The 26,992-nt window shown below is 45.3% G+C and overlaps 1 protein-coding gene across 30 annotated transcripts in view; it reads left to right on the plus strand.

Annotated features, from left to right (window-relative positions):
- The window catches only part of CACNA1C (calcium voltage-gated channel subunit alpha1 C), a 740,665-nt gene that overhangs the window by 503,577 nt on the left and 210,096 nt on the right, over window positions 1–26,992 (plus strand). The window lies entirely within an intron of this gene.

Below are 26,992 nucleotides of genomic sequence, written 5' to 3' on the forward strand. Positions count from 1 at the left end.
CCACCAGCTGTGTGTCACCAGCCCAGACCCTTTCTCCAAACCTCAGACTTGTGTCTCTACCTGCTGACTCCATTCCTCTCCTGTCTGAATAGCTAATAAGTATCTTGCACTTAGCAAGACCCATGGCAGAACTCCCAGTCTTCCCAAAGTTTTTCTCAGCTAGGTAAATGCTAGCCTCATCCTTCTAGCTTCTCAGGCCTTATTGGACTTATTTCTTTTTCTCGCTGTTTGCATACAATCCATCAGAAAATCCTACAAACTTTACCTTCCAAACATATCAAGAATTTGTGTCTTACCACCCGCACACTCGGCTCAGTGCTGGCCGCCCTCGCCTCTGACCTGGATGATGGCGACAGCCTCCTGCAGGAGTCTCTGCCTCAACCCCTATCATGGCCTGGACCTAACACAGCATTCAAACAGCCCTCTGAACAGCCAAGTCGGATCATGTTCCTACCCTGCTCACGACCCTCCAAGGCTTCCGTGACTTGCCCAGAGTGAGCGCCAAAGTCCCATAGGCCCTGCAGTCTCACGCCTTCTTCCTCCCTAAGCTCACCTCCTTCACCCTCCCCTCCTCTCCCTCCTTACCAGCCCTCCACAGTGACCCCCTTGCTATTTCTCCAACATTCCAAGCTCACCCCACTGTGGGGTGGTGGCCGGCGCTGCTCCTTCTGTCTGAACGCCCTCGACTCAGCTCTCCACAAAGGCCTGTGCACCTCTTCAGCCCCCTCTGATGCCGTCCCCTCACCCCATTCATCCACCCTTCCCTGCTCCATTTCCCCACATCACCTCTCACCATCTGCCATTCTATACGTGTACGTGTTCATTTGCTTATCACCCCTTACCTCATGAGAATGTAACCTATATGAGGCCAAGAGTTTTTGTTAGTTGTGTTCACAGCTGTGTCCTCAGCACCAACAATAAAGGTGACAAATATCTGTAGAATGAACAAACGTGGTTGCACAGACGCCCATGGTGGCTGGCATGGCTTTACATCACAGGCCCTAAGAGTCACCCACTCCACTAAAATGATGTGAGTGCTGCCAGCTTCGTGGATATGTGCCTTTGCTGGCCTTTCCCAAGGGTCTTTACTTCTTCCGTCTCGTTTGATCTTCATGACAATTGGGTGATATGAAGAAATGTACACAGGTGATATGTAGATATGTAGGGTTTTTCTTACAACAAATAGGTTCGTTGGGCAGTTTTTGACATCTGCAATTCTAGACCAGTAGTGTTAGAGGCTCCAAAAGTTGCATTTTTTAAATGCACTAAATGTACTAAATGTCATTGAAATCTTATGATCATAGGTTGTGGAAATAGATGATTGCGAGAGTACAAGTCCGTGAGTCATTTATCAATTTGTTCAACAAAATCGACTGAGTACTTACTTTATGTAAGGTTTTACTCGCCATTATAGCAGATACAGAAGCAAATCAGATGCTAAGTGTGTTCTAGAGAGCTTGAAGTGTAGTAGAAGAAAAAGTACTCATAAAAGTGCTTAGATAGAATAAAACTTGGAGATGCCAAAAAGCAAAGTTTAGGTAAGATGTGCGATGTGATGAATTCTGTGACAAGCATGCATTGGAGACGCCATACTTTGGGGAGCGGGGATGGAGAATTGGGAGAGCCTTCTTGGAGAAGGTAGCATTTGGGAGGGAACTTGAAGGATGAGTGAGGAGAGGCATTCCAGGAAATCACACAAAGGAAGGAGAGTGGCCATGGCCCTCAAGATGCACACCGTGAGGCTGTAAGGCTAACGGCTTAATTACGCTATGGAGGTGAAAATCAGATTGGCCCATCCAATGGAGTTCTGTGTAGTTGAAAGATTTGGCCATTTGGCTTCATAGAGACTCTTCTGCAATAACAGAATCCGTTCCCTCTGCTGTGAGCATCCAGTCTCCCACAGCAGCAGTGCTGTGAAGCATGCATATGACACCAAAGGCTAAGCCATATGGAGGAATCAATGTTATACAGCGAGATGAACAATAAATAGGGAGAGTTGTGCTGAAATAATTTGCAATGTATATGCAGGGAGTACGTTTGCTTGTGAAGCAGTAAGCAAGGGGTCGTTCCCTCCTTTCCGTTTCATCTCAGATGCCTTCTGGAGAAGGACTTTCAGGAGGGACTTGATAAGGGGAGAAGACAGATGGAGATGAGAAAGATGCGTAGGGTCTTTGACGAAAACTCACAGCAACCTAGACTTGATCTGATGATGAAGGGAACTGAAAAATCGCCTCTGTGTAAGACCAGCACTAGCCTTGGAAGACACGCTTCACCCATCATGAATGTTTATTGAGCAACCTCTGTGAACCGAGCACAAAGCTGGGTGCGGGGACAGAGGGCGATAGCGCACTCCCATCAGTCAAAACAGAACACCTATGCGGTTTTCATCAGGACCATCCGGTTTTAAGTCTGGACCTCCCAGTCCAGATTTGATAAGAGAACATCTTTCTAGAGCAGAGAGTCAAAATCATGTAACTCAGCCCCTGAAACTGACATAGTTTGGAGTTCACAGAATATCCCTGAGTCAGCAGAGGCGCAAGCCCACACTGCTTCACTCTTCATCCTTTGCTTTTTCCACTGCCTGTGTCCTCATCTTCCCAGACTTCCCTTTCATCCTGGTTAATGTGATTTTAATTTAGTCCTAATGGAACGCTTTAAGGACCTTTCATGGGATACATTTTTCCTAGTATGCAAGTCTTTACAAGATTAGATCTTTCAGGATGTCCCTTTTGTCAGTAAAATGTTGTATCTGGAAGCACAAAGAATAGGAAACACTCGCTGTTAAACAGAAGTTTGCTTTCATCCTGAGAGGTGAGAAGGAGCACTGAGGACCATGTGTGGATAGAGGTCAGATGCTTCCATTTTTCCTTGCTCAAGTGAGGACCGTTTCCTGAAAACAAATCAGCACCGGTTAGTAGACGAATGTCGGTGGAGTGGATGCCATACAGAAGGCAAGGGAAGGCTTAAGACATGCTGGTTCTGAACATGAGCTCTTGAATGAGACTGCTGGCTTCTGCCACTTGCTGACTCTGTGGCCTTAGGGAAGTTACTGAGCCTCTCTGTGCCTTCGCTTCCTCCTATGTAAAATGGGAATTGTAATCGAACCTGTTACCTGTTTCATATGCTGCTGGAAAGACTGAATGAGTTAATGCAAAGCACTTTAATGGTGCCCTGCTTATAGTAAGTGCTCAGTTAAGTGATAGCTGTCACATTCTATTATGTTACATAAGTAGCCTAGAAATAGAGGACAAGATCATTCTCAAGAGACAACAAATGCACTTTAAAAGAGAAGGAATATTCAAGAGTTAAACAGCAACTTGAGACCAAAAACCACCAGAGAGGCATGTGTGTGATTATTTGACTTGCATAGTGTAGATGATGAAATGGATTCAAGGGGAGAGTTTACCAGGGACCGTGGCAGTCCAAAAAGTTTTATGAAGGAGGACATATCGGAGATGAGCTCTGAGGTTTATGTGGAAGAGGCAGGGATGGGGATGGAAGGATGTCTGAGAGTGAAAACCTCATTTGTTTAGGTCACCAATGCGGGCCAGCCTCGGCCAGCACATAGGTGTGGGGTGCCCCAACCCATGACCGAAAAGGAAGTACAGGTAGTGAGAACCAGGAGACAAAAGTCCGCAGTGAGCAGACTGAGCTGGGTGCTGGATGGCATGCCAAGAGGCAGTTTTCTAAACAGCCACTGCTGTTCACTCTCCATACGAAACGTTCAAAACACCGCACTGCAGAGACAGCTACGTGTCTTGGAAATCTACAAAAGGAGGTCAGAACTGACCATGGATCTTGAATTCCAGGGAGGTTCACGAACCCACCCTGGCTGGTGGCAGAGCTGGGGTCAGAGCCATACCGAAGCCGCCACTGCTCTCTCCCACCCTGCATGACCTCCATCCCAGAGGCCAGGTCTGGGCCATCCTGCTCTGTCCTGAGCACCCTGCCAGAAGATTCTATGCTGCTTGACACCAAACACTCTTTTTTAAAAAATTGTCACTGAGACGATGAATAAGGACTTAAAAATTCCTGCTGCAGAAGTTGAAAACTCACCTAAGTGCCAAGTCCCCAGGTGAACCACACTCATCCTGAGATGTAGTTTTCCTCCCAGGATGGGTTCTCCCCGCCTGGGGATTAGTCATTGTGAAACTGGCCGCACTGATTAGCAAGCAGTGCCAGTTAATCAGACCACTGCGGGCATATTAGAGCTACTAAAAGCAACTTTTCTGAGTGTTTTCACACTTTGATGGTTTAAAGACACTCATGCTGTCCTGTCTGAAATTTGCAGTTGGTAAATTGAGCACAGCAGATTTGCAATCCCATTGTGGCTCCCAGGAAAGTGTTTCCTGGCCCGGGTGGTGCCGCATTGTGCAAGAGAGGAGGCTGGGCGGCAGGCATGGTCCCTGCAAACAGCTCCTGAACCTCACCTGCAGTTAAGGACACCTCCCAGCCTGGACTGATAAGAGAACATCTTTCTAGAGCAGATATTCAAAATCATGTAACTCAGCCCCTGAAACTGGTATATCTTGGCGTCCCAGAGAAGATCCCAGAGTCAGGGAAGAGGCTCAAACCACAGTGCTTCACTCTCCATCCCTTGCTTTTTCCACTGCCTGTATCCTCATCTTCCCAGACCTCCCTTTAATTCTGGTTGATGTGATTTAACACTGAAATGCCCACAGGACGCTGCTGGTGCAGCTGAGCACAAGCCTGGGTAGGGAGAGGACGCAGCCTCCAGTCCTGCATTCAGCCAAACAAGCCTGGGGACCTTGGGCAGGTCTGCCCTCCCTCTGGACTTTGTCCTGCATCGGGGACTTGAAGGGCCTGGACCGGCTGGCCTCTGCATCCCTTTTCTCCTGCCACATGCCCGTCCTCCCCACACAAGCCTGTATCCTCACTGCTTGCAGACCTTCGGCCTCTCCACCCCTTGTTCTCACCCCCTCTTATGTCCTTGTACTTGGACCTCGTTCTCCCCTCACTTTCTATTTTGCTTCCTCTTGCTTTTTATCCCCTTTGTCCTTTAGGGGTCTCACAGGCCACATACCCTTAAACAGCATGAGGGGACATTTACAAAGCTGCTTATGAGGACAGGGGCGTGTGCAGGGGGCCACCCCCGAGGCCGTCCCTCATTCTCCTTCACACAGCGCTGGAGGCTGCCTGGTCCCCCTGCCCGCCCATCAGAGACGGTCCCTGTAACATCTTCTAAGCCCTTTCCCTCCCACTTCTTTCACTGCCACAGGAAGTACCCAAACCTTGTCCCCTGTATGCATCTCATGGCACTGTTCCTGAATCCGAATGTCTGGGTGGGAAGGGACTAGGCTAGTCCAACCGAGCTTCCATTCTACAGAGAGGAGCTCTGCGGCCGGAGGGTCACATGACTTCCTCAAGGTCACAGAGTGGCCCGGTGGCAGGTGGGCAGGACCCTTACTTCCTGCACGATCTGCAAGGGGACTCTGATGGCGATGGTGAGGGAACCCTCAGGGCTGCTGATCTTTGGTGCCCCCAGATCTCCCAGCCTCCCCAGGAGGGAGGAAGCCCCCAGAACTGGCTCCCCGCCTTCCCACCCAGGCAGCCTGGGCTTGTGCTCTGCAGACGGAGCAGAGCACCCTGGAGGGCAGCCAGAGACAGCAGAGGGCGGGCGGGGGGGGGGCCTTCACACTGCAGGAGCCTTGCCTCTCAGAAACAGAATTGAGAACGGGGTGGGTCCCACACCCGGCCCCGCCCCTTGGCACCTGCCAGGCCCACCCTCTCCCCCAGTGTCTCCTGATCTCCCAATGCAGACAGGCTTTCCCCTTGACCACTGCCTCCCCAGTTAAGCAGCTATCTTCCCGGCCACCTCCCATGTGCCCCTGAAAGACGCCTGGGCCAGCAGCTCAGGGCTCACTCGAGTCCCGACTCTGCTGCGACTTCTCTGTTGCCCTGTCAGGTGCTTTGCCTCCGTTTCTCAATCTACAAAGAGTGAGTGATAGGGGTGCTGTGGATAAAGAGGGGATTCCACCTGGACAGTCCTACGAGCTCCCAGCATCCGAGACCTCTTGGAGAGGGACACTGTGGGTTGTGAGGATCCACCACACCAGATAGGAAGGCAAGAGGCCCCCACATGCGGCAAAGTGAGCTGACTGACACAGTAAGCACACTCACAAGTTCCCGCCTCCGTTGTAGTGGAGTTTCACTGAGAGGTTACTGAATATCCACAACAGTATGTGGCTGAACTGAGAACATCTTTATTATTTAGTGTTCTAGATACAGCAGGGTAAAAAGTCCTCATGCAGTCTCACAGGAACGTCACATGTGTGCTAAGGCACACACACCTTCCTCCAGTCACGAACTGGTCTCTTTTTGATTTGAGAACAAAATGTAGGAGGCAGTGAGAAATGTTAGGGTTACCTCCAACTGCAAGCAACATTCAGCATCCGTTCAAGGCCTTCAGACTCAAAGAGCTTGATTAGCTGATGAATCAACCCGGTGGTCTAGGAACACAGGGACTTTATCCCTAATTTAGAGATAGGCAAATCCAGGCTATCTTGTTCGGACTGTTTTCCAGTTGGGATAACTCCCTTCAGGACTCGGTTTCTGTTGTTTGGAAGGGAGCACAGCTTCCTGAACCAAGCGGGATCACGTTGCTTCTGGGCTGTAGGGCGCCCTGCCTGGCTCTGGAGATTGAGAGTGGTTCATAGTTTGCCTGTTGCCTTCTTTATATTTCAAGAGTTGTGAGCCCCTTGGGTGGCAGGGCCTGATGGCAAATAGTATTGTTGTCACCTCAGGAATTGTGATGGAGTGGGAGGCACTCCGGCCTGCCGGTGAAAAGACCAGGGATGTAAGTCTGGCCAGCTGTGTGACCTTGTCATTTAACCTCTGAGCCTCAGCTTCCTCATCTGTAAAATGGGAGGGGTACAACTGTATTCGCCCTAGAGTGTTAGCCTTTAAGCGCCTACCCTGCTCACCTTTCACCATGGCAGTTGCCCTCTAATCATGAGTAATTTTCGGTCAGCTGACTTCTTGAGCACCCCCTTGCATATTAGTGAGTTAGTTAGTTAGGTTTTTTTTTTTTTTTTTTAAATTTTTGGCTTGGGAACATTTCAGAGCCACCAAGGCTGTTGCCACTTCTGTTGTAGGTACCCCGGTAGATTGTGTGGTATGTGACCCCAAGGATATACAGAATCACATTGGGAGGGGAAAAATATGTTGGGGTGCGTGTGTGTGTGTGTGTGTATATATATCAGTGTCTGTATATATATGTGTGTGTATATATATATATAAAATTTTGAGATATATATATGTGTGTGTGTATGTGTGTGTATATATATAAATGTGTGTATGTGTGTGTATCTATGTGTGTGTATATAATTTTGATATATATATGTGTGTGTGTATATATATCAATGTGTATATATATATGTGTGTGTATATATAATGTTGAGATATATATGTGTGTGTGTATATATATATAAATGTGTGTATGCGTGTGTATATATATGTGTGTGTGTATATATATAATTTTGATATATATATGTGTGTGTATGTGTATATATATAAATATGTGTAGGTGTGTGTGTATATATGTGTGTGTGTATATATATAATGTTGAGAGATATATGTGTGTGTGTATGTGTGTGTATATATATAAATATGTGTTTGTGTGTATATATGTGTGTGTATATATAATTTTGATATATATGTGTGTATATGTGTGTATATATATAAATGTGTGTATGCATGTGTATATATATGTCTGTGTGTGTATATATATAATTTTGATATATATGTGTGTATGTGTGTGTATATATATAAATATGTGTGTGTGTATATGTGTATGTGTGTATATATAAATGTGTGTATGCATGTGTATATATATGTGTGTGTATATATATAATTTTGATATATGTGTGTTTGTGTGTGTATATATATAAATATGTGTATGTGTGTATATATATGTGTGTGTGTATGTATAATTTTGATATGTGTGTGTGTGTGTGTATATATAAATGTGTGTATGCATGTGTATATATATGTGTGTGTGTATATATAATTTTGATATATATGTGTATGTGTGTGTATATATATAAATATGTGTATGTGTGTATATATATGTGTGTGTGTATATATAATTTTGATATATATGTGTGTGTATGTGTGTATATATATATAAATGTATGTATGTGTGTGTATATATGTGCGTATGTATATATATAATTTTGATGTGTGTGTGTGTATATATAAATGTGTGTTTGCGTGTGTATATATATGTGTGTGTATATATATATAATTTTGATATATATATGTGTGTGTATGTGTGTGTATATATATAAATGTGTGTATGCATGTGTATATATATGTGTGTGTGTATATATAATTTTGATATATATGTGTGTGTATGTGTGTGTATATATATAAATATGTGTATGTGTGTATATATATGTGTGTGTGTATATATAATTTTGATATATGTGTGTGTGTATGTGTGTATATATATATAAATGTATGTGTGTGTATATATGTGCGTATGTATATATATAATTTTGATGTGTGTGTGTGTATATATAAATGTGTGTTTGCGTGTGTATATATATGTGTGTGTATATATATATAATTTTGATATATATATGTGTGTGTATGTGTGTGTATATATATAAATGTGTGTATGCATGTGTATATATATGTGTGTGTGTATATATAATTTTGATATATATGTGTGTGTATGTGTGTGTATATATATAAATATGTGTATGTGTGTATATATATGTGTGTGTGTATATATAATTTTGATATATGTGTGTGTGTATGTGTGTATATATATATAAATGTATGTGTGTGTATATATGTGCGTATGTATATATATAATTTTGATGTGTGTGTGTATATATATAAATGTGTGTTTGCATGTGTATATATATGTGTGTGTATATATATATATAATTTTGATATATATATGTGTGTGTATGTGTGTGTATATATATAAATGTGTGTATGCATGTGTGTATATATGTGTGTGTATATATATATAATTTTGATATATATGTGTATGTGTGTGTGTGTGTCTGTATCTCAACATTAGCCAGGGGAAATGGTTCTGTGCCTGTCACCAAAAGCTCACCAGACACTGTGGTCTGTGGCAGCAGCAGATGATACTGATGATGGCAGAAAGGTCTGTCCTCACTCAGACATGCCACCGGCCAGGAGCATGTGTTCAGAGGCTACTATCTGCCAGGCATCGAGCAACACGAGCCACCGGTCTGCCTCTTCATCTGTGCTGCATTGTGTTGACACGGGCAGAGGATTAAACAGGAAATGCACTCATATCATAGTGGATGTCAAGCTGTGTGTCAGGGCAGAAAAGAGGAGAATAATCTGGCACAAGTTGTCGACATCTTCCCTCTGAAGCTATGGGTGGTTGGAACAGCATGTCATCAGGTGAGTTTTCAGGGGTGCTTCAAGTTCTAAGCTGGGATAATTCTGAGTATTCTTAAAATGTACTACTGTTGGAGGATAATGGAAAACCTGAACTCAGAAAAAGCCTTGGGACTGTGAGCACCATCAACTGCATTGAGGAGACATCCAAAAAAAGTAGAATGCCTTCTTCAAGCTGTTTACTAGACCATATAGTCCTACTAATCAACACTTGTGCAAAATAGAAATACTTTCTTTAAAAATAATATATGTATTCACTTAATTTTCCCAGAAATAATGCCTTGATCATATATTTTCCCCAGAAGTTGTTAGACTTATCTTCTATTGTCAACAAGAGCTTTCCTGAATCTCTTGAGATTTAGTGAAAGCGGGTAGATGTAAACTACATTAATTAAAATTGCATTTTCCAGAAATACAAAAAAAAAAAAAAACCTTGTAATACCCCTAAAATTTCTCTCAGTATTATCATCCTGTGCTTTGATGATAGAGAATAGCAGTGACCTAAGAATTCCTTTTTTAACGACTAATTCTAGACCTGAAGGTGTCATTGACAGAGTATGACCCGGGGCAAATGCCACTCTTTCAGCTCCCAATACAGTAGCAATCACACAGTCCAGAGGTGGGAGAATAGGTCCTAAAATAAGAGCAGGTATTTGTTAAGCACTCCTCATGAGCCCAGGACCATGGCAGGTGGTATAATCATCACAAGAGGCAAGCAGGCTTCCTAAACTCAGGAAGCTCCATAATGGATTCCTTTTTGTGTCTGAAGACCCCCAAACATGAAATCACAGCCAAGGTGATGACTGATTAAAAGTAATGGCAATAATAAAGGCCACTTAGGCTTCTAAGTGACCCAGGCTTTCTAAATGTTGGAAAGAAAAATGAGGGGGGAATGAAAGGAAGATCCAGTGAGGCCAGCGTCCTGTGAAGTGATCAATACGTAGAATGTGAGCCCCCACGTGTCTTACTATTGGTGGATTCTCTCGTGCTGATTCATGACCCTTAGTGGTTAAAAAGGCAGATGGTGGAATCCCACTAACTAGGTTCGAATTCCCAGAGCCACCGTTTATTAGCTATGTGCCTCGATTTCCTGATCTGTAAAATGGGGGCTAAAATTACCCCTGCCTGCTTCATGGAGTTGTTGTGAGGATTAAACAAGTAAATGCTTTTAATGCAATAGAATCGTGTTAAACACACAGGAAGGGTTCAGCAATATTAGCTGCTAGTACTCTGTGGGTCCAACTCCCTATCTGTCTACCTCAGGCTCCAAGTTGGACTGATCAGAGAAGGGGACTTTCTATACCTGATTTTTTTTTTTTTTTTTTTTTTTTTTTTTTTTTTTTTTTTTTTTGAGACCGAGTCTCACTCTGTCTCCCAGACTGCATTGGCAAGATCTCGGCTCACTGCACCTGCCCCTCCCGGATTCAAGTGATTCTCATGCCTCATCTCCCAAGTAGCTGGGATTATAGGCATGTACCTCCACACTTGGCTAATTTTTGTATATTTTGGAAAGACAAGGTTTCACCATGTTGGCCAGGCTGGTCTCGAATTCCTGACCTCAGGTTATCTGCTCTCCTTAGCCTCCCAAAATGCTAGGATTACAGGTGTGAGCCACTGCGCCTGACTTATACATTTTAAAAATACATTTTAAAAATAACTTTATTGAAGCATGATTTATATTCAGTAAAATTCACCTATTTTAAGTGTACGCTTACAAGCGTAATAACCTTAACATCATAGAATTTCACTTACTCAACCCACTGTCCTGTGTGATTGCTATATGTCTTCTATTTACACATATATCATAAGTTCCACCCAACAATGTTATTATTTTTACTTTAGTCAATTGTCTTTTAAGTCAATTATGGGGAAAAATAAAACATAGTATTTTACATTTACCTACTTATTTACTGTTTCTGGTGCTTCCACTGCACATTCTGTAGATCCAAGTTCCCTTCTGGTATCATTTCCCATTATCTTGAAGCAACCAATAGCATTTCCATAATGTAGGTCTGCTGCTGGCAAATGAGCTAAGCTTTTGTTTATCTGAACGTGTCTTTTGCCATCCTCTTTTGAAGAATAGTTTTGCTGGTATAGAGTTTTTTCTTTTTTCTTTTTTTTTTTTTTTTTGAGACGGAGTGTCGCTCTGTCGCCCGGGCTGGAGTGCAGTGGCCGGATCTCAGCTCACTGCAAGCTCTGCCTCCCGGGTTTACGCCATTCTCCTGCCTCAGCCTCCCGAGTAGCTGGGACTACAGGCGCCCGCCACTGCACCCAGCTAGTTTTTTGTATTTTTTAGCAGAGACGGGGTTTCCCCATGTTAGCCAGGATGGTCTCGATCTCCTGACCTCGTGATCCGCCCGTCGCGGCCTCCCAAAGTGCTGAGATTACAGGCGTGAGCCACCGCGCCCGGCCTGGTATAGAGTTCTTGATTGACAGGTTTGTTTGTTTTTTCTTTTAGAATTTTAAAGATGTTCTGTTTTCTCCTGGTTTCCACTATCTCTGATGAGAAGTCATTGATTTTTTTATTTATTCATTTTTTTTTTCTGAGATGGAGTCTTGCTATGTTGCCCAGACTGGAGTGCAGTGGCATGATCTCGGCTCACTGCAACCTCCGCCTCCTGGGTTCGAGCAATTCTCTGCCTTAGCCTCCCGAATAACTGGGATTACAGACACCTGCCACCACACCCGGCTAATTTTTGTATTTTTAGTAGAGATGGGGCTTCACCATCTTGGCCAGGCTGGTCTTGAACTCCTGACCTTGTGACCCACCTGCCTTGGCCCCCCAAAGTGCTGGGATTACAGGTGTGAGCCACCATGCCCGACCTGATATTATTATTATTATTTCCCTGCACATAATGTTTCTTTCTTTGCTGACTGGTTTAAAATTTTCTCTCTCAGTTTACAACAGTTTGACTATGATGTGCATCATCGTTATTTTCATCATATTTGTTCTACTTGGAGTTTTCTGAGCTTCTTATATACATTCATAAATGTGAAGTTTTCAAGTTCGGGACTTTTTGGGCCATCATTTCTTCAAATATTTTTTTCTACTCCATTCTCACTCTTGTCTTGCTGGGACTCCTATTATACATAGTGTTTGGCCATGTTACGGTATCTCATTGGTCCCTGGGGCTTTGTTCAGTTTTCTTCAGTGTCTTATTCTCTGTGTTCCACAGATTGGTTCATTTCTTTTGATTATTCTTTCAGTTGACTCACGTTTCCTCTAAACTCACGTTTCCTCTAATGTCTCTATCTTCATTAAGCCTCTTCGTAATTTTTCATTTTAGTTACTTTTCAATAATGGAATTTCCATTTTGTTCCTTTTTATAGTTCCCATTTATTTGTGGAATTCTCTGTATTTCTGCCTTTAAGATCATATACTCATTTATTTCATTTAATCAGTTTTTCTTCCATCCTTTAAATACATGTATCTATATATGGATACATATGTAGCACTCTCTCTCTATATATATATGTGTATATATATACACACATATATACACACACACACACACATATATATAGCTGTTTTAAAATCATTGTCTGCCAAGTCCAACATCTGAACAATCTCATTTTTTGTTTCCTATTGACTGCTTTTTTCCTTGACTATCACATTTTACATTTCTTTATATATCTAGTGATTTCTTTTTAGTGAATATTAGAATCATGGATAATATGTTGTTGTGACTCTGGATTTTTTCTTATTCATAAAAGTATTGATTCTTCAGCAGACAGTTTAATCACCGGCTGGTCACCATGAATGTGTGTAGGCTTGATTTTATGCTTGTTGGGGCTGACACATTGAAAGCCCGAACCCCTCGACCTCCAGATTTAATTTTCCCCTCCCGATGTTGTCAGGGTGTTGATTTTGGCTTTGCCAGGATGGATCTAGAGTGGGTCTCACTGTAGAGGAAGGGCCTTAGTCCCAGGAGGTGCCCTCGCAGTGTCAGAGTCATCTGTCCAGGGTGGTAACGAGATGTTAACTAGGTCTCTCCACAATTTCAGGGCCGTAAGTGCGACCTCCTGACACTGCTTTTTCCCCAGCACTGATTAACCTATACCATCTCCTTTCTGCTCTCAACCCTAAAGTAGCTGCTATCTGATATGCCTCATTGGTTTCATCCTATACCCGTACAACCCAGCCCTAAGCCACGGACACACAGGCAACCCCTACACAAACTTCTAGAGCCCCGTATCTACCTCACTGTCTCTTCCGGATGTCCCACCACAGCCACTTCAGCTTCCCACATTCTGACCTGATTTCTGCCTTCTCCATTCCACGGGGCTGCCGTGTTGTGCTTGAACTGTAGCTCTTTGTGCTGCACTCAGGAAACTGTTCTTAATTATAGTATGAAATATAATGTTACATGTTATATATTACTTCATATGTCACACACTTACTGAGGATTTATTGTGTATAAGGCACAGTAGTAATTGGAAGAAGGAAAGGTACTAGAATCTTGCTGTATTTGGAAAATAACAACTTAGAAAATTTTAGAGCCAGATTGCACTCTGTCATCCAACGTCCATCTTTTAAAGATATTGAAACCTAGACCCAAAAGGCAACATGACTTGTCAAGGTCACACAGTTATGAATAGCAGAAGAGGAAGTAGCCTGGCATTTTCCCCCACTAAAGCCCTCCAAAAATATATTTAAAAAGAAAATCTAAGCATGATGTTTAGAAATTTTTCCTACTATAGAAAATCTGGTTAGTGCCAAAGTCCCTATTGATGTGATAGTGATTTGAGCCAGAATTAGAAAATAAGTAAGTAGGTGGCCCTAAGAGCATTTTGTTCGAGTTACATAGAAAGATTAGCTTATGGTGTAGAGTTAGCGTAAGTTGGCAGCAATGAACAAATTTGGTTCTTTGTTACACCCCATCTCAAGAACATCCAGGGAAAAGAAAGCTGTTGCCTGGGTTTAATGGTATTTGCCAGAAAAAATCATTAGAGAGGCATAATTAGGACTAGTTCAGTAACTCATTCAACTAGATAACTCTGTAGTGAGTATACCTCTCATTTACCACCAAAACCATAGAGATATTTTGAAGTTTTCCCCAAAAGTATACCTTTTTTTACATTTTTAAAGGAAGGAGTGAGGATTTGCAGTGAGTGTGACCAAGCCACCCTTTCCTCCTGTTTGGCCTTATTATCAAGTGTATTGCTTGGCAAACAGCCAGTCCTCAGAAACTTCACTCCAAGAGGCTCTGTCAAGGGTTTGGCAGTAGGAGAATTTGGCAAAGATTTTTCCAGTGCTCTAGAATATATCCTTGTTTTCAAAACCCAGTTGTCTGGTTCAGGGAGTGAGTGTGGCAGGAAAAGCTATAGTTGGATTCCTTAGGTAGTTTCTCCCGTAAGAAGTGCAGGCCAGGCCAGGCGCAGTGGCTTACGCCTGTAATCCCAGCACTTTGGGAGGCCAAGGCGGGCAGAACACTTGAGGCCAGGAGTTCGAGACCAGCCTGGCCAACATGGCAAAACCCCATCTCTACTAAAAATACAAAGGCATAGCTGGATGTGGTGGCGCATGCCAGTAATCCTAGTTACTCAGGAGGCTGAGGCAGGAGAATCACTTGAACCCGGGAGGCTCAGGTTGTAGTAACTGAGATCACACCATTGCACTCCAGCCTAGGAAACAACAGCGAAACTCCATCTCAAAAAAAAAAAAGAAAAGAAGTGCAGGTCACTTTTGCTTTCAGAAATGGTAGCTGAGATGACTCAGATCAACTGTCCTGCTGAGGATAATTAGAAATGCTGGACAAAATATTCTAAATCTTCTTTCTGGAACTTGGAAAAGATGCCTGATAGAAACAAATGTGAATCCTCTCTGGAGAAAGATACCATCATCAACATTTTGAAATTATTTTGAAAAGCAGTTTTGTGAAGCTAAGGTTTCATTCATGATACCAAATAACTGGATACACAAGGAGACAAAATAACCTGAGTGAAGATGGAGAGAAACTATAAGCCATAGAAATAGACCCACAGGGAATCGAGGTATTGGAATTATCAGATACAGACTTGAAAGTAACTGTATTTACCACGATCAGATATATCAAAGACAGGACTGGTAATGTTCCAAAGAACCAGATATGGAAAAGAACCAAATGTAAATTTTAGAAATGAAGAATACAATCCCTGAAATGAAAAATGCAGTGAATGGATTTAAAAGAAGTCTTGGCACCCTGAAAACAGAGTTGTTGAACTAGAGAGAGAGCAGGGAAAAATACTGATAATCAAACACAGAGACTGAAACGATTTGGAAATGCAGCAAAGAGTGCAGAATATTAGGGAATAAATGGATGCTCACATTTATGAGATTTTTTTTTTCCTACATCTACTGACAGAATCATTCTTTTTAAATGAATGTGGTGAATTACATATTAACTTGTTATGGAAGCATAATATAGTGGTTATCTTGGTGCGGGAGGGGTGAGCGGGGCTGCCGCAGAGCTGGTAGGGTTTTATTTCTTGGTCTAAGTAATAGTTGCATGGCTGTTTGTTTTGTGATAGATCATACATTGTAGCATCTCCCTTTCATGCATTTTTTGTATGTATATTTCACAGTTTTTTCCAAAAAAATATTTTAAAAAGAAGAAGCAAAAGTACAGGCCCAGGTAGCTACATCATTGGCAGATGCCAAAAGAGATCTGCCCCTTATTCTGCCTGGAGCAGAAAACTACAGTTTGCCACCAATAGGGAGGCAGCACAGAGGGGTGGCCGTCGTGATGCAGCCACTTCCAATGGGTTAGAGTTGTCGTGAGAGATGCACTGTTGAGAAAGATTGTGAGGCCCCATCAGGACCAGAGGGAAGGAGCAACATCTGCCATGGTGCAGGGCCAAGAAGTGACACATGTGTGCAGTGTGGTGGTCATTTTGCCTGGATACAGGCTAAGGAGTGGAAGTTGTGGCTTCACGTTGACTTGGTTTCTAACTCCAACTCTGCCATTTACCAAATGTGTAGTCTGGGACAATGTATCTGTCTTACCTAAGCCTCAGTTCTTTTATGTGTATCAAGAGGGTTGGAGAATTAAATGAAACAATGTATGTAAAGCACTTCAGGGGTGCCCAGCAGGTGCTGAGTCCTCGGGAAATGGTAGTTAATATTATTATTGTTGTTGTTTGCTTTAGATCATCTTGTCTCCCTTTCACCATATGCAATTTTCTTCTAACACAGGGTTTCTTTTCTCTCTTTTTCTCTGAACTTCTGTTTTCAGTTCACATTGATAATACAAAAAATTAATTCGACTTGGAGGTTGATATTTTAATTACTCCCAAAGTTTTAATTTATTGGGGAACCAGTTATCCGCCATCCCTTTCCTAGGACAAGAACCCTCCTTTAGTGTTCCTCATACCATGTGTGGGATGCAGAATTTATTAATATGGAAAGGCTAAATTAAAAGTAAATGAAAATCTCTAATGAATAAGGACACTCTAATGAGAACATGCAAAAATCATAAAACTTGAGGCTGTAGGAAAGCTATACAGGCTATAGTTCTTTCCCTGTTTGTAGGAAGCTTTTTTTCCCAGTAAGAAAATGCGTTAGACACTTTGGAAGCTCAGCGTGATAAACTCACTCCTCTCCCCGAGGGAGAACTATCTGCCCTTCCTAGTTCTAGACGTATTTTCTTTTGAAAGCCATTAAGCCTGGGAGACCATTAAAAGTGTCTGTTACTTCGTCAGCCAAATGAAGGCAGAAAACATGAACTGTGAGACTCATCACATCTCCATCTTCTAGCCAGTGCAGCATGATTCATGGAGATCAGAAGTAAGCGTGGGCTAGTAGTCACAACCTGATGATGACAGTGGTGATTGTCACCACCACAAATGCTAAAAGGAGCACTCGTTTTTAGACGCAGTCAGGTATGACTTTGGAAGATGAGGACCCAGCGTTGGCTAGTGAGTTATAGTAAGAGGATATTTATCTGATCACTGTCCCTGGGAGGGAACTTGTTGGCTCACAAAACTTAGAAGCCCTCCAGATGGAATACCTCCTCCTGGCTTAATGGAAGGGTGACGGTGGCACATAGAAAGCCACTCTGTCTTGTCTGCCAGCCATCCTCCAATTGCTCTACCACATCTGCCCTCCACCCTTCCCCACTCTGCTCTCTGGCTGGGGAGTTGACCAGATGGCCTCCGTCAACAGGCTGCCTCATCCCCAGCTTGTAGTTGGGTTCAGTCAATGGAGAGCCAAGCAAGAGCTCAGCAGGTGGGAGCACGGTGAGGTCAGGTCCTTCTTTCCCCAGATCCTTCCCTGCAGGTCTGGGCTGGCATTGTCACAGCCTCTCCGGATGGTCCTTTCTACAAAATGCTCTCCTTCCCACTTTCTGTAACCACTCTTTCCACTTCATCAGTCTAGTGATGCTAATAGATCACTGTTACTGCCACTTCCAGGCCACCCTTGTGATTCTCTTTACCCCGTCATGCCTTCATAAAAAGCACCAGTCATCTCAAATTATCTTAATGTGAGTGTGAGGAGATGGTGGGACAACCTCATAGAAATATGTAGTAAGTTTGTGAAGCATGTCTTGAACTCAGAAGAGAGGACGAAGAAAATAAATGTAAGTACAGGTGTGGATGCATCTACTTAGTGGTCACTGTTGGGCTCTTAGGAAGGAGTGAAGTGCATGAATTTTCTGAGAGAGGGAGAGTTTAGAGAGAGCCACAGAAAGGGCAGAAGACTAACAGAATAAAAGGGCAGAGAGAAGCTCCACCCATGGACACAGCTCACAGGTCCACTCTTTTGGGAACTGTTTTCTTATTTTCCTAGGTGAAGATAGTCTCTCCCTCTCTTCTATGCTTCCGCAGTCCTTTGGGCATAATTCTTAGGAATATTATCACTGGTTTTGCAATGAGCTGTTTCCATGGCTGCCTCCCCATCTAGCTGAAAGCTCATAGGCAGGGACTGCATCATTTTTGCCTCTGTGATATTCCTCAGACTCAAAGAGGCCCAGAGGGGAGGGAGGGAATAACGGAAGTGAAGAATTAAATATGGAGTTACAGGAGAACCAAAATTGTGCCCTGCCATGAAGACGAGGAGAGACCATTTTGAAAAGAAGCAAGTCATCAATAATATCAAATAGGTCAAGGAAAATGATGGCCTGTTGCTCACAACCTATTTCCTTTTCTGAAGGATCTGGGGGGTTTGTCCAAGCCCCTGATTCCCTTTTAATAAAGTAAGAAGGTGGACCTGAAGATTCCATCAGGCAGTGTTTAAGGGAATGGCCAAGCCAAGGCGTGGATGGGCCCGTTGGAGCCGTCAGTAACCTTGAGGATGCAAGCTCCATGAGAGTGGCAGTGACAGAAGCCACCAGCGAGAGGGGAATTCAGGTGGAGCTGCTCAAACCTGTAAAGCTGCTGCACTGGGTTGTGCCTCTCCGCATCCCTCTGTTAAATGGCTGTTACTGCTGCTGGGAGGAGAGGCACTCACACATCATTTGTGCTCCCCAGCAGTGTGGTGCAGGTATGTGGCTCCCGGTCTGGCCCTCTGCAGTGGCCATGTGTTTACAAATAAAAATTAAAATTAAAAACTTAATAAATAATCCCGCAGGACCCTCACACCAGTTAGTGTATATGGTATTTTCTGCATCCAGCGTTGGCTTCACGCGCTTTACTGATTATACAAATTATTTGAAAGAGTGATGTATCGAGGATAAGCCCCATGCAGGCAAAAATCCAGTCGCTGCTTGAGAGCATCTCGGAGCCCCAACAAGACTGGACAAGGTTGCTGCAGCCTCCCAGGACGGCCAGCGTGCCCCCGGGCCTGGCTGCTGTCTGGTGGAGCAGCCGCTGCGGTGTCACTTGAGACCTGGTTAGAAATGCAAACTCATTCCCCGCCCACAATGGAGAATTAGAATCCACATTTTGACAAGATCCTAGGGGACCTATGTGCTCATTCACCCTAAAGGGTCCCACTGAGACCTGTGTCATGCTTGTAAGGCTACACTTCAAATGACAATGACTATCACTGATGTGGCCTTGACTGTGGGCCTGACGTTGTTCTGGGAACTTTGCACAAATTAGCTTGTTTAATCCTCACAGCAACCTTATGGGATAGGTAAGCGATCATCCTGTCTTTAAGATGAGGTCAATCGTTGGTACAAGGACACGTGGCTGAGACATGGTGGGATTGGGATTCATTGGGGTCCTTTGGCTCCAAGGATCCCTCTTCTTCAACCACTGCACTCTCCTCCTTCTCCCGCCTCCCATGGCAACCAGCAGAGTGCTTCATAGGTTCTCCGTAGGTGCCTGGAAGATGCACGAGTGAGGGATGGCGTAGCTGTCTGTGGTGGCCTCAAGAAAGGGAACCTTGACCATCTGGGGAAAGCCCGGGTACACCTGCCTCTCTCATTGGGGAAGGGAGAGACTCTCCCATAGTATTTTCTCAGATAGAGGACGTAGCTGAGGATGGAAAGCTTCATTCTAGATTCCCCTCTGGGAGAAGCTGGTGTTTGATCTACACTTTCTTAGAATCTGCATTGCAAGTCCAAGGTTAGTGAGGTTCAAGGGCAGTTATAGGACTCAGTGGGCACAGTAAGGACAGTGCCCTTCACTTGAACACCTGGTTTTTTTCTTTAAGTTTTTTAAAAAATTATTTTCAATTTTCTTTTTCTTTTTTAAAGACAGGGTCTTGTTCTGTCATCCAGGCTGGAGTGCAGTCATGTGATCATAGTTCACTGTAAATTTGAACTCCTGGGTTCAAGTGATCTGCCCACCTCTGCCTCCTGAAGTGCTGAGATTACAGGCCGAAAGCCACTGTGCCTGGCCTTGAACACCTGTCTTAAGAGAAATGTGTTTCTTTCAGATGGCATCTAATTCTAAGAGGAAGGATTTGTAGGGAAGCTTAGAATTTGCCCATCATCTAGTGACTCTTTTTGTTTGGATTTGGCTAAAGTTTGTTGGGAAATACAGAAGGCATAACTTGTTTTGGTAGGGCCAGTCTCACTCAGCCATCATTCAACTAATCAGACATCTGGATTAAGCAGTATTTCTTTCTCTTCCATTCTGCAAGGACAGCCAGTTCAAGTTATGGAATAGCTTTCTAAAACTCCATGTCCTGACTCCTGCCCCAGTCCTGAAAGTGAGCTGTCACCTTAATGCTGCTTGAAGCACAGCAGAATACATAGTCAGCCCACCTCCTGGGAAGCCCTGACTGCATCGGGTTCAGGGATATCACGTGTGGAGGGTTTTCCCAGGCTTGGGGTCGACTCGCCATTTCTTTTCATCTAGGCTGTCCGTATTGGCAGAATCTCACATGGTGCCACAGCCCTCTCTTCTGTTGGATTGGGTCTGCTGAGAAGTTGTGGTTAACGTTGCCCCAGTAAAGCCAGCAGAGCAGAGGACCTTGGCCTAATGCTGTCCTTCCCCTGCCCCTCTGTGGCACCAGATGGGGATTATTTCCTCCACTTTACAAGTGACAACGTTATCAGGAGGGCCTTCCTCGTGAGCTTCCTGAATTGGTTTCCCTGAAAGTACAAGTGATACCTGCTTCCTCTGACTTCACACAGAAGCAACAAACTGGTTCCTCAAACCTCTTTCCAGGGATTTCTTTTAAGAGACAGAACAAGGCTGGGCGCGGTGGCTCACGCCTGTAATCCCAGCACTTTGGGAGGCCGAGGCGGGCGGATCACGAGGTCAGGAGATCGAGACCATCCTGGCTAACACGGTGAAACCCTGTCTCTACTAAAAAATACAAAAAATTAGCCGGGCGCGGTGGCAAACGCCTGTAGTCCCAGCTGCCTGGGAGGCTGAGGCAGGAGAATGGTGTGAACCCAGGAACCAGAGCTTGCAGTGAGCTGAGATCGCGCCACTGCACTCCAGCCTGGGTGACAGAGCAAGACTCCGTGTCAAAAAAAAAAGAGAACAAAGCCAGGAACAGCATGGGGCTGACAGACGGAGAGCCCTGGGTGTCCGATAGCTTTCCAGGCTACGTCGCAGTCTGGACCTCACGGCCCTGGCGCCGGCACCCTCTGCCTGCACGCACCTGACCAGGTCCTCTCCCTATTCAGCCTTCAGCTTAAGCACCACTTCGTGGAAAGCCTTTCTGCAGCCTCCATGCCAAAGGAGGACCCTCGTGGTACCCTGTTCCGCTTCTTTAAGACTCTTCACAGAGTTCGTTATTATACGTCCACTGCGTGATTATTTGACTAATGTTTGGCTGCCTACAAGCTCTGTGAGGGCAAGGCCTGCAGGCCTTTTAGTCACCACCATATTCCCATCTCTAGCACAGCAAGCATGGCTCATGGCCCGAATAGCTTAGCTCAGTAAATAGTCTTTGAGCGAGTGAAATGAAGGCACTGGGTTAGGTGATCCCAAAGTCCTCTTCCTGTCATGGCAAACTCTGAGTCCATCTCTGAGAAACTTGTGCCCACCAACCCCCTAAACCCAAACTTCTCTCTTCCTAGTTCAGTGATTCTCAGCGTTGTCTTCTGATGAATTCTGTCATCAAGCCTCCGTGATCATTTTCATACCTTCCTAAGGCTTGGCTGGAATCTTCGAGTCTGAGTAATTGGGAACGTGACACCAACCGAAAAGCAGAGCATCGGTGTGGAATCCAAACAATGGAATCTAACATTGGCAATGATCTCCAATTCTAGGGTCTTCAACAGTTTCTCCCTGTGCCCTCCCATTTCATGTGAAATGACTCGAAATATGAATTCAAAAGAGGGAACTATGGGTTGAAGATCACATGAAAAGAACAGAGTCCTTAAGAGGAGCCTTGAATCAGGCACGTTACCCTCCAGCCCCAGAAGTTCTCATTTTCCTCTTACTCATAAAGGCATTTTCATACTCTTTTGTGATCATATTCCTGGGTCTCTGAGCAGAACAACTCATCCCAAAAGTAGGGCTTGGTGAGATGCTGTTTTGTAAAGCAAAAGAGGGTGGGATCTGTTGTCAGCCCTCGTCAGTCATGGTGGACAGTCTGGACCAGGTAACGGAAGCACCAACTTTGACCAATCTGGGCATTTCCAGACTAACCTCAAAACCACCATAGAGAAAGGTGCCAGATACTGCTTTCTGCAATAGGTGGCTTCTCTTGACCTTTTAAGGAGAAACAGGATGATTTATATATGCAGGTCCTCTAAGCCTTTCCTAACTGGAATTGTCAAGTTGCACCCCAGAGGGAATGCAGGCAGCACTGTAAGAGGAAGAAAGGAAAAGCCATGTCTGCTGGCTAAACTCCGTCCTCCCCTTTTCCCAAGCCTAGCACTGAATGATGCCACTGCCCAAGGCCCCGTCTCCCTGGAAGGTCTTCCTGGTACCTTGAGAGTCTTCCCACCCACCAAGAGGCAGTCACTTGACATGAGCTGCAAACTAGCGAGACTGAATTTCTAGGTTACGTGCTGTTTGATCTTTGCATGGAATCGTATGTTCCAAATTTTCCAGTAGAGCTCTCCTGTCACATACTCAGTCCTGTTGGTCCCTTAAGTACACATGTGTTTGTCAGACCTTACCCTGATTTAGGGCTAGAAAAACAGGCTCCTCACATGCGTGGGCCAATAGTGATCTTGTGTTCACAGAACATTTGACAGCAGTTGCTTCACCAGGCTTATCTAGGGCCCGTTTTCTTTCACCAACATGAGCAGCCAGCCCTGAAGAAGGCCCGACACTCGCTTATCAGCTGTGAGCATGGCCTATCTGAGAACACTTGGGTGGAGAAATGTCGTGTGTTTTCCAAATTAGAACTTGAGTTGGAGGAGCTGTTTCTGGGGCAGCTGTGAGCCAATCCCAAGAAGCTGTTAAACATCCAGGCCCCGAGAGCCAAACTCTACATGGCAGGGTGGAGAGGAGGAAGTCTGGCTGCACGCCTTCACAAGCCAGCCTGGCTCTGCCACCCCAGGCGAGCCGCGAGGAAAGCAGATGGAAGCGAGAGCCTTTCCTGGACCAGCCTTGGAAACATCTGGGCTCTCCTGGAAGCAGGGACTCCACTAGACTCTCCTGCCTTCCCAGCAGATGTTGCAAGCACGTGTCACTGCTTTATAGACTCAGGTCATGGAGGCTGAGAGCCACTGTTTAAGTGTGTGGGGGGCATGTGCACAGTAGTGAAGCCACAGGCTAGGAGCCAGACCACCTGGCACTGAGCCCTGTGCCACCACTTCCCAGCTGTGTGACCCTGGGCAGATCACTCCAGTGCTCTGGACCCACTCTTCTCATCTGAAGCATAGGTTACGAACAGTGCCTACTTCCGAGGGCTGTTGCCGGGAGGAGCTGGAATGATCCAGTAGAGTGCTGAGGGCTGCTCTTGCCCATGGCAAGTCTTCAGGACACGCTCATCAAGTCGGAGGGCCTTTGGTGTTCCAGGGCAGTCCTTCACCCACTGGCAGAATCCCCAGCCAGGCACTTCCTCAAGTCACTGCTTGGATACCTCTGTGGATGGGGAATCCACTATCTCTTAGAGCACCCTACTCCACCTTCAGATCAGCCTGTTTCTTGGACAGATAAGTGTTTATCTGTGTTGAACCTAAGTCTTTCCCGGACACTTTCCAGCTGGTCGCAGTTCCATCTCTGTGGTCAGACAGAACTCATCTAATCCCTCTTCCTCAAATAGCAGTTGAGATCCTCTGAAAATCACTGACGTTACCCTCCTGCCTGTGCCTTTTCACCGTTCCTGACAAAACACCTTCAATTTCTTCTAATGATTATTGAATGATTTTGTTTCCAATTCCTTCATTCTCGTGGTTTCTGCCTTCTGAAGGCACCCTGTGCTTACGAATGTGACTTGGCTCCATGTTCACGGAGTCCCTCCCACGTGCCTGAGACACAAAGATGAGAAGACATGCTGAGACTCAAGCAGCTCTCAGCGAGGCAGGGAATGGCATTCCAGGCAGGGGGAACCACACGCGCTGGGATTGGAGGCACGAAGCCTGAGAACTGCAGGGTGTATTGCTCAAGCCTGACGTATAAACTGGGAGTCATTTGAGATCAAACTGGGGAAGAAGGCAGGTGAGTTTACCTGGAGGTGACAGGGAGTCACTGGGTGACTTTCAGCTACAAAGGGACATGTTCCAGTGTGTACTTCAGGAAGAGCATTTTAAGTGTCACTCGAAGACCGGGCAACACTGAAAGCCGGGAGACCAGTTGACCAAATGACGAGCACGAAGGGGACAGAGGAGGAAAACAAGTCGTGGACGGGAAGGACTGACAGTGGCTCTTCTCCTGGGGCCAGGACAATGAGTGATTGCTTTTTTCTTCTTGCTTCCCTGTGTTCTGTAATTTCTCTATAATAAGTATTTTCTGTTTTCTCTATAATTAGCATATATGATTTATACAGTAAGAAAAATGTATTCATGTCTAAAGATACTTTGAAACCAACCCGGCAGGACTTGGTTACTGGGTGGAAGGAGGAGCCTAGGAGATCAATTTTCTGGCCTGGGTGCTCAGGTGAGTGGCACCCCCAGCCTGGACGGGGGTGTGAGGAACAGGACATTTGGCAGGAATTCTTATGGCATCGCTGACAGCTGAAACGATGCCCACAAGCTGCTTTCACTCCGCTTGGCCTGTCTCCAGCCTGTTCAGTGGCCTGTGTCCCCTGCAGGCCCTGACACTCACCTGTCCCTTAGACACCTATCTGGAAAGCAGATGTCTGTGCAGCAATACTCAGCAGCGCTGCAGGACAGCAATAGCGTTTATTTAGATGATAAGTTTTGTCAGTCCTTCAGTAAATATTTACTGAGTTCCCACATATGCTCAGCACCAAGCCAGGCCTTAGTGACAAAACAGGGAGACGAACAGGCACAGTCCCTCCTCACAAAACTCAGCCTAGTGTGAGAGACAGATATAAATGTTTTAAAATCCCGTGAAGGAACATAACATTTCAAACTGAGGTGCACTCTCCAGAGGAAGGGAAATCGTTCCAAGGAAGACTTAAAGGACACGTCTCTGGTCTGGGAGTTGGGTGATGATCCCTGGGGAAATGATGGACCCTGGGGAAACAGATGCTTGGGCTGAGAGTGAAGGATAAGTAGGAGGGAAGCAGGGAAAAGCATTCCAGGTTGAGGGAACAGCATGTGTGGTGGCCCTGTGGTGGGAGGAACAGTAGCATATTCCACTTTCTGAAAGAAGAGCTGTTTTACTGGAGTGGGCTGGGGAGAGGCCGTCAGTGGAGAGGTGGGTGGAGGAGACCCGACCCACCCAGGGTCGGGTCCTGAAGGGGCCCAGGAAGGATCTTGTCTTCATCCTAAGAGCAGAGGAAGGCATTCAAAGTTCCAGCAGGCCTGAGGCAGCCTGCTGAGCAGCCCTCTAGCTGCGGCCTGGAGGGGAGCCTCCCAGTGGGTGTCCTTTTATGTCCCACACCCACCGTTCTCTTGCCATTGGAGGCTGTAGCACTGAGGCCCACCGAGACACCCCCTTATGCCTGGGTAGCCCAGATTTGGGGTTCCTCCCACCTCGAGTAGCACTTGGTACACGTCCCCCACCCCCACCCCCACCCCCAGCAGATGCCCTGAAAGCTGCTTTGCGGTTCAATTTTCAACTTTCTTCGCGGCTCTGCATACTCTAACACTAATGTGTGTACAACTTGCTAATTAATGGAATCATTTCAATCTGAAAACATCTTGTTCTAATGGGAGGCTGCAAGCACTCTCATTAATTCGCAGGTAAAATCATTCCAGCTTTTCTTTTCTTTTCCTTTTTTTTTTTTTTTTTTTTTAATCTTCCCAGCTTGGCTTAATAGCTGGGAAGAATCGTTCTAATCAGCCTTGTGAGAATCACACCACCGGAATGAAAAGCACCAACAACAGCCTCAGGGTTTGGGAAGGGGGTGACCGGCCTTAGTTTACCCAGGGGCAAGCACGGTGGATAAACGTGAGGGTGAAATGCCCCACACACAGAAGGTAAAGACACAAAAAGTGACCTGTGTAGTGTGACCTGGACGGGGTGTCCTGTCCTGTGTGTATCAGAGGTGGCACTCAGGGCGACTTTCTGCACCACTGGCTCTGCTGGAGGGAAGCAGGAGCTGCCTCCACATTCTCACCTGGAAGGTGAAGACGCACTGCACTCGCCTGGGCAGGAATCTCACACGTGACTTTCTCGGGGCTGGGTGTCATCTGGGGGTGACTTGCTGGTAACCACCTTCCTGCCATTTGCGAATGATTTGCAGTGTCGCTTTAAGTAAGTAGCATCCCCAGTGTGTTATTTCTGATGTAGCCAAGCTTAGTAAGGGGGGCCTTCTCCCCACAGACCACGGTGCAAGCCCCAGACCTCACCGACAACACCCACGTCCCCAGGCGGGCTTTTCCTTGACTCTTTTTACCAGAAGGATCTGGGTGCTTTCTAGAGTTTCTTTTCTTGTGGTAATAAGAACATAACAAAATTGATCATTTTAATGATTTTCAAGTGTCCAGCTCAGTGGCAGTATCTTCACACGTTGTACAACCGTCAGCACCACCCAGCTCTGGAACTTTTCTGAGTCCCACTGTGGGGAAAACCTGAGGACAAGTGAGTCCCTGCAGGGCTGTCTTGAGTCCACATGAGCTCTCACTGTCCTGAGACGCTGCCCTGGGAGAAAAAGGTGCTCGGTTGCCTGTAAGATGGGATATTACACAATCTGATAGTTATGGATGGAAACAACATGTTCTTCCCCTCAGAA

The sequence above is a fragment of the Macaca mulatta genome, chromosome 11 (assembly GCF_049350105.2).
Source record: "Macaca mulatta isolate MMU2019108-1 chromosome 11, T2T-MMU8v2.0, whole genome shotgun sequence".
Lineage (NCBI taxonomy): Eukaryota > Metazoa > Chordata > Mammalia > Primates > Cercopithecidae > Macaca > Macaca mulatta.